The sequence below is a fragment of the Scyliorhinus torazame genome, chromosome 5, assembly GCF_047496885.1.
Source record: "Scyliorhinus torazame isolate Kashiwa2021f chromosome 5, sScyTor2.1, whole genome shotgun sequence".
In the NCBI taxonomy this organism is placed as follows: domain Eukaryota; kingdom Metazoa; phylum Chordata; class Chondrichthyes; order Carcharhiniformes; family Scyliorhinidae; genus Scyliorhinus; species Scyliorhinus torazame.
Window position 1 is genome coordinate 110,799,119 of NC_092711.1, and position 8,619 is coordinate 110,807,737.

The following is an 8,619-nucleotide window of genomic DNA, read 5'->3' on the forward strand; positions in this document are numbered from 1 at the left end:
CATCCCTCCCCCTGTGTGGAGCATGCGCGGTGCTGCTCCGGGCTGAGCGCAGCCGCGGTGAGAGTGAGTGCGGTTCCCAGAGGCTGAATGAGAGCCGCCGCGAGCGGGGACAATGGTGAGAACCCAAACCCCCCAATAAGACCCATTGGTTTTATTGTCAGTCTGCAGACAGGAGCTGGAGAACTGAACCCAGGCAGAGGAGAGGGAGGGAGAAAACTGGGAGTGGAGGAAAGAAATGGTGCAGATGGTGAGGTGGGTTTGGATTTCAGCCCAGGGAGGAGGGAGAGTGTGTGGGACGGGGATTTACAGCTTTGGAGGAACAAGAGAGGAAATAATGTTCCAGAGAAACTAGAATTGCCTGTTCAGAATTTCTATCCTGGACTGAGTGATGACTTTTGTAAACTCCTTTTACAGGATATTGGAAGTGGAGGATTGGCCGACAGAAAAATCAAACCAAACATCACATCGAAATCTGACTGTCACTTGATTCATCAGGAGCTGAATATAATCAGTCTTTGAATTTGGAAGGAGAAATATTTGTCTGTTCAGTTTCAGCGGTGCGACTGCAAAAGCACCGAGATATACATCCCATCCCCGAGTGAGAGTGTTCCAGTGAACTGACTGTGGAGAGAGCTTTAACCAGTTACACAGGCTCAAAAAATGTATCACGTCATTCACTGCAGGGAGAAATTAAACGGCTGTTTGTGTGTGGACAAAGCTCCAACCGGGAGAGACATAAAAACCCCTCACCATGGAGAAACTGTGGAAATGTGCGGACTGTGGGAAGGGATTCAGTTACCCATCACAACTGGAAGTTCATCGTCGCAGTCACACTGGGGAGAGACCGTTCACCTGCTCCATTTGTGGGAACGGATTCACCCATTCATACAACCTTCTGACACACCAGCGAGTTCACACTGAGGAGAGGCCATTCACCTGCCCTGTGTGTGGGAAGGGATTCACTCGGTCATCCCACATTGTGACTCACCAACTTGTTCACACTGATGAAAGACCGTTTACATGTCCTGACGGTGAGAAGAGTTTTAAATGTAAAAAGGATCTGCTGACACATCAACATATTCACACTGGGGAGAGACCGTTATCCTGCTCCCTGTGTGGGAAAGGATTCATTCAGTCATCCCACCTGCAGACACATCAACTTGTTCACTCTGATCACAAACTTTTTAACTGTCCTGACAGTGAGAAGAGCTTTAAAAACAAAAAGGATTCACTAACACACCAATATGTTCACACTGGGGACTGACCGTTCACCTGCTCTGTGTGAGGGAAAGGATTCAGCCGTCCAAGTGCCCCACTGAACTACCAGAGAATTCACACTGGGAGAGGCCATTCACTTGCTCTGACTGTGGGAAAGGATTCATTAATTCATCCAACCTTCTGATACACCAGCAACTTCATACAGGGAATAGACTGTTCACCTGCTCTGAATGTGGGAAGGGATTCACACGTTCATACAACATTCTGACATATCAGCAGGTTCACAGTGAGGAGAGGCTGTTCACTTGCTCAGTGTGTGGGAAGGAATTCACTCGTTCATCCAACCTATTGAATCACCAGCGAGTTCATACTGGGGAGAGGCCGTTCACCTGCCCTGTGTGTGGGAAGGGATTCAGTCAGTTATCCAACCTGCTGACACACCAGTGAGTTCACAGTGGAGAGAGGCCGTTTACGTGCTCCATATGTGGGAAGGAATTTTCTCATTTATCTTATCTTCTGAAACATCATCGAGTTCACACTGGGGAGAGGCTGTTCACCTGTAACGTCTGTGGAAAGAGGGTTTACTCACTCATCCCACCTGCTAACACACCAGTGAGTTCACAAGCGACTACAAGGTTTGGATTCTACCCTTATTGATGCTGTTAATTATGTCCAGGACTGAATCAGGTTCACTCTTGACAGTCTTAATCTGCTGATGAGGTTTAATATTCTGAATAAATGTGAAATAAATAAGCTTGGTTTGAAACATTGAAGATTTTTGTCTTTCCCACATGAGTGTTTAACAGCACCTGGCTGGAGCTCAGAAAGGACAATCTGGAGGAGGATCACACGGCAGGAACAGAACTTCAGCCTGGACATAGTCCTTCAGGGTCACACTGAGAGGGACAAAAGACACTTGGGTCTTTCTCATCTCTCTTCACTGTCAGCAAAGTCCCCATGTGGGTTAATCCTGAGGTGTGAGAGAAATGTGTCCCAGCTGTTCTCTTCCATGGTTCAGACCTCCTAGACACGGAACAGAAGCACCTTTACAACTGTGTTTAGAGTCAGGAAGAACGATGGTGAATGCTGGAAACGTGCTGTCAAATCAGAGATTGGTGTAAAACTGTGATGTTCCTGATTGAATGTAAAGCAGCTGGTTTAAGTTTCCAGACTGAAAATGTGTTTGTGTGACAGTCACAATGAATTAATTGAATAGAAACCTACTTAAAATAGTTTGTTGAAGTCGGCATTAAAATAACAGCTGGAGGAGCTCACAGGAGCCTGGTAACTGCCGGGACAATTAGACAACAGTTTGATTGCCCAGCTAAAGAATTCCACAGATTCTCTACCCTCTGAGAGAAGATATGTCTCCTCATCTCTGTCCTAAATTTGAGATCCCTTACTTTGAGATTATGCCCTCTGGTCCTAGACTCTCCCACGGAGGAAACAAGATAATTTTTCAGGTTGTGTAACTGGTTAAAGCTCTTTCCACAGTCAGTTCACTGGAACACTCTCACTCAGGTGTGTGTGTGTCTCGGGGCGTTTCCAGTCACAGTGATGTTTGAAATCACTTCCCACAGCCAGAACAGACAAGCACATTGACAGTTTGTGATATTTAGATCCTAATGAATTGAGTGACTGTCAAGAAAGATCTTGAGTAGTATTTGGTTCGAGTTGCCCAGCTGCCAATCCTCCCGTCCTAATGTCCAAAAAAGAAGTTTACAAAAATGATCACTGTAAGAATGGGATAGAAATTCACAACAGATCATTCTAGTTTCTATAGAACCTTCTTTCCTCTTTTGCTTTTCCCAAGCATGTGGTCCAGTCAAAATAAAAGACCAACATCAGCTAGAAATCCCAACAAAAGTGCCGGGAACCTTCCTAACTGAACCAGAATATTGTTCACAGTGTCTCTGAAACATTCTGTCCACTGAGGTATACACTGGTTGTGGAAGGTGTCAAGCATTCTGGCGGGTACCGCATGCTCCCTCTGCAGGGCCACTGGGAACAGACAAGACCACGGAATAGAAGTCGGCAGCCAGAGTGACCACCCACCCACCCACCCATTAACACTGCCAGTTACTGTGAAAAGCCCCAAGTCGGCACATTCCGACGCCTGTTTGAGTACACAGAGGGAGAATTCGGAATTTCCAATTCACCTAACAGCACGTCTTTCTGGACTTGTGTGAGGAAACCGGAGCGCCTGGAGAAAACCCACAGGGAGAATGTGCAGACTCCGCACAGACAGTGACCCAAGCTGGGAATAGAACCTGGGACCCTGGAGCTGTGAAGCAACAGTGCTATCCACTTTGCTACAATACCGCCCATCCCACCCAGCTACAATGAACTGTTTTAACCAGACCCAAGAGTAGATTCAAGATGTCACGTTCGGCAGAAGGATACTATAGACTGTAAGATCCACAAACTCTGTCATGATGGCTGCAACTTAACAGGTTATTATGAACATTAAACTGTGGGCAATATCCGATTCTGTGACCAATATTTAGTTAAACACGGACCTGAATAAGGAAACTTTGCAGCCACCTGTGAAGTTTAAATGTCTTGTTGTGTCAGGATGAACCAGCATTTGAGGAATATAAAATCTCTCGACTGTTGGTCTCCAAGTGCCGTATTGAACACCGGAGAATGAGCTTGAATTGGAACAGAGTGAGTGAGTGATCATCGTTATCTGCTATTGTATTGCGGTGTTCTGGGTCTCAGACTTGTAACCCTCTAGTTAATTGTCAGGGATGCAGTATAATAAACCCTGAACAAATCAAATGTGTGTGTGAGAAGCATCTGAAGCACCAGGAACCAGCTGGACCAGCAGAGCTGAATGTTTTCCAGTGCAGCCACAGAACTGTACTTATTCCAGCTTCCAAGTCCACCTGAGAACCAACCTCCTGGCTATTCATCTACAATAAGCTTCAGAGCCTCATGAGAATTATTTGTTTCTAAAAACGCTTCACTCCAACTAAAGGAACAGCTCAACAAGAAGACAACAGGCCTGCAGCGATATAAAGATTGCAGTCTACATTCCATTTTCATCATTACAACTTCACCTTGATCTGTACTTAATTTCTGTGTATGTGTCAGTGAGTGTGAAAGAGACGAGAGACTGAGATGTTCAAACATCCAGGGAAATAGTGTGATAATAAATAACCTTTATTCCTTTAAAAATTACCAGTAAGCCTGCTGCTGAAATGTATTTTAAATAAAGAAAAATCACACTGAGGGTAAGGAAATATCACACAAACATCCTGATAATGGAATGGAAAGGACCACGAAATGTAATCAAACGCTGTATAACCCCTTTCAGGTAGCTATACAGAGGCTGCAGCCTCTCACACTGAATGTCTACGTAATCCAGAGACACCTCCAGGCCACAAACATCAGCTGCAGCCTGAGATTGAGTGAAACATTTTAAAAACCTGTTGCACGGTAACTTACGGGCGGGCACTAGGACCCGGCTGGGAACAGAAACTTTCAGGTCCCGCCCACAGCTACTGCATCACCGAGGCCAGCGCATGCGCTCTGCTGCCTCGGTGAACCAAGATGGCGGCTGTGAACCAGGGCCTTCTCCCGGGACAGAGCTGACCGGCGGTGATGTGACCTGAGGATCACCGCACCTCAGGCAAGGGGCCAGGTTGGGAAGGCGGTGCCTTCAGGAATAACTGGGAAGGTGATGTTTGGTCAGTTGCTGCAGTCTGTGTAGTGAAGGTGCTGTCACAGTGGTGTGAGGTGAGGAAGTACAGGATTATCACCCAGCAATGATCAATTAAGGGGAATGTAAATCCAGCTCAGGCTGCTTTCAGATTGGAAAGGGAGCTAAGGTGTGTCCTCAGAGCTGGTGAATGTTGTGGCTTTGGCAGTTTCTCTATAAAGTCATTCCCTCCCTCTCCCACCTCTAACTTTAGAGTCAGAGAGTTTTACAGCACAGAAAGAGGACCTTTGGCCCATTCATAATCTTTATTATTGTCACAAGTAGGCTTACATTAACACTGCAATGAACTTATTGTGAAAATAAACTAGCCGCCACATTCCGGTGCCTGTTCGGGTACAATTCAGAATGTCCAATTCCTCCCACAAACACGTTTTTTGGGACTTGTGGGAGGAAACCCACATCGTCAGAGGGAGAATGTGCAGACTGCACAGACAGTGACCCAAACCAGGAATTGAACCGGAACTGAACCAGCCCTGATGCTGTGAAGCAACTGTGCTACCGTGGCACCCAGCATGGCAGCCAGTCCTCGAATAAGCTAACGGGAGCCTTACCCTCCACACTTTCTGACAGGCCGACGACTCAGATGTTCTTTATCCGACCCTCGGTTCTCCAAGTCATCCATGACCTCCGAAGGCCACTCGGTTGGTTTTCAAAGGATTGAATTTCGACGGAGGCATCTTGCTGAACGTTCAGGATTCTCTCCTCCGGTTCATTGAGTCTTTTTTAAAAATAAATTTAGAGTACCCAATTCATTTTTTCCAATTAAGGGGCAATTTAACGTTGCCAATCCATCGCCCCTCCACATCTTTGGAGGGATTTACAGTGCAGAAGGAGTCCATTTGGCCCGTCGAGTCTGCACCGCCCTTGGAAAGAGCACCCTACTTACGCTCAAGCCTTCACCCGATCCCGTAACCCAGTAACCCCACCTAATCTTTTTGGACACTAAGGGCAATTTAGCATGGCCAATCCACCTAACCTGCACATCTTTGGACTGTGGGAGGAAAGCGGAGCATCCGGAGGAAACCCACGCACACACGGGGAGAACGTGCAGACTCCGCACATACAGTGACCCAAGCCGGGTATCGAACCTGGGAACCTGGTTCTGTGAAGCAATAGTGCTAACCACTGTGAAATGAGGGATAATGTGGGAAAACGGTGTTGTGGTAGATCAGCCAATGATCCCATTGAATGGTTCAGGCTCGATGGGCCGAATGGCATACTGCAGCTCATATTTGTTGTGATCTCCTGGACAGGAAGCTGTGAGCTTGGATCTATCAATCAGCATCTTCAGGAGAATAGGGAGGGTGAATATTAGATACAGCAGAGTGAGAATGGAGGGAGAGTGTGTGGGATGGTGATTTACAGCTTTGGGGGAATAAGAGAGGAAAAAATGTGACATAGAAAATAGAATTGTCTGTTATGAGTTTCTATCCTGTACTGACACTGAAGAATTTTGTAAATTGTTTTTTACAGGATATTAGACGAGGAGGAATTACAGACAGAAATCTCAGACATTACGTCTCGACCTGACAGAGTCACTCGATTCCTTGGAACCTGAATAGCATCAGCCTTTGAATCTAGAAGGTGAAATGTTTGCCCGAACTGTCAGCTAAAGATTTCAAACATCAGTGTGACTGGAAAAGCACCGAGACCCACACAACACACACCCGAGTGAGAGTGTTCCAGTGAACTGACTGTGGAAAAAGCTTCAACCAGTTACACAGCCTGAAAAACATCACACCATTCACAGTGCGGAGAGACCGTACACGTGTTGTGTCTCTGGACGAGGCTTCAACTGATTGTCCCGCCTAGAGAGACACGAAGAGACCCAAAACATGGAGAAACCGTGGAAATGTGGGTACTGTGGGAAGGGATTCAAAGCCCCGTCAAAGATGGAAACTCATCAACGTAGTCACACTGGAGAGAGGCCGTTCACCTGCTCTCAGTGTGGGAAAGGATTCACTCAGTTATCTGACCTGCGGAGACACCAGCGAGTTCACACTGGGGAGAGGCCATTCACCTGCCCTCAGTGTGGGAAGGGATTTACTCAATTATCCAACCTGCAGACACACCAGCGAGTTCACACTGGGGAGAGGCCATTCACCTGCTCCCAATGTGGGAAGGGATTCAGTGATTCATCCAGCCTGCGGACACACCAGCGAGTTCACACTGGGGAGAGGCCATTCACCTGCTCTCAGTGTGGGAAGGAATTCAGTGATTCATCAAACCTGCGGACACACCAGCGAGTTCACACTGGGGAGAGGCCATTCACCTGCTCTCAGTGTGGGAAAGGATTTACTCGAGTATCCAAACTACAGACACACCTGCGAGTTCACACTGGGGAGAGGCCATTCACCTGCTCTCAGTGTGGGAAGGGATTCAGTGATTCATCCAACCTGTGGACACACCAGCGAGTTCACACTGGGGAGAAGCCATTCACCTGCTCTCGGTGTGGGAAGGGATTTACTCAATTATCCAACCTGCGGACACACCAGCGAGTTCACACTGGGGAGAGGCCGTCCACCTCTCACTGTGAGACGGGATTGCATGTTTCACCACACCTGCTGTGACACCAACAATTTCACAATCGATTACAGGGGTTGGATTCTGCTGTTATTGTTTCTGCTCTACATCCAGGACTGCATTTTGTTCATTCTGACAGGTGGTCAGTGGGGCTGGTCGGAGGGTTTCTTTCTGCTGGACTGGCCGATCTCACAACTTTGCCTCCAATGGGCTGATGCTCTTTGAGCTTTGTTGCTAATACCTGGCTTCGAATTGTACAAGGATCATAGAGTGAAAGGGTATTTGGAAGTGTGAAGATATTTAGTTTCCATTTCCATTTCAAACCCCCTAAAGCATGCCACGTTACCATGGGGATGGGCCCGGGTGGTTACATGGTTCTTTTGTTTAATTTATCTGGGTGTTCCTCACAGAGGAAAACAACACGGTATGAGGGGCAAGTTGTCAGAGGTGGTCTGGGAAACTGATTGGTACAGGGAATGCCGAATATTTAAGGAATTATTACATATTTATCAGGGGGTTTGTTAGCTCAGTTGGCTGCACAGCTGGTTTGTGATGCAGAGCAAGGTCAACAGTGAGGATTCAACTCCCGTTCTGGCTGAGTTTATTCATGAAGGCCCCGCCTTCGCAACCAGGCCCCTCGCCTGAGGTGTGCTGACACTCGGGTTAAATCACCTCCAGTCAGCTCTCTCACTGAGAAAGGGGAGAGAAGCCTATGGTCCTCTGGGATTTTTGCAACTTTTATTTTGCATATATACAACAAATATAGATTCCTTTAAGGAACAAAAATCCAACAGGAAAAGTGATGTAACCTTGGCTAACAAGAAACGTTAAAGCTTCCATGAGATCCATTAGAATTCAGCAAAGGAGGACCAAGAAACTGATGAGAGCAAACTGGCGAGAAACATAAAAACCGACTGGAAAAGCTTCTCCAGGAGTGTGAAAAGGAAAAGATTAGCAAAGACCAATGTGGGTCCATTCCAGGCAGAGCCAGGAGAGTTTAGAATGGGGAGTAAGGAAATGACAGATAAACTAAACAATGTGTGTCTGACTTCACAGAGGAAGATACAGAAATTGTCCAAAAAACACCAGAGAACCAAGAGACTGGCAGAGATTAGTATTGGTGAAAAGGTTGTACTGGAGAAATTAATGGGCTT

At 46.8% G+C, this 8,619-nt stretch overlaps 1 long non-coding RNA gene across 1 annotated transcript; it reads left to right on the top strand.

The window, feature by feature from the left end:
• The first annotated feature begins 50 nt into the window (after positions 1 to 50).
• Positions 51 to 1,986, top strand: LOC140419418 (uncharacterized). Its single transcript, XR_011945773.1, has 2 exons — positions 51 to 252; positions 415 to 1,986. It is a non-coding gene; the product is annotated as an uncharacterized lncRNA (long non-coding RNA).
• Positions 1,987 to 8,619: the final 6,633 nt, after the last annotated feature.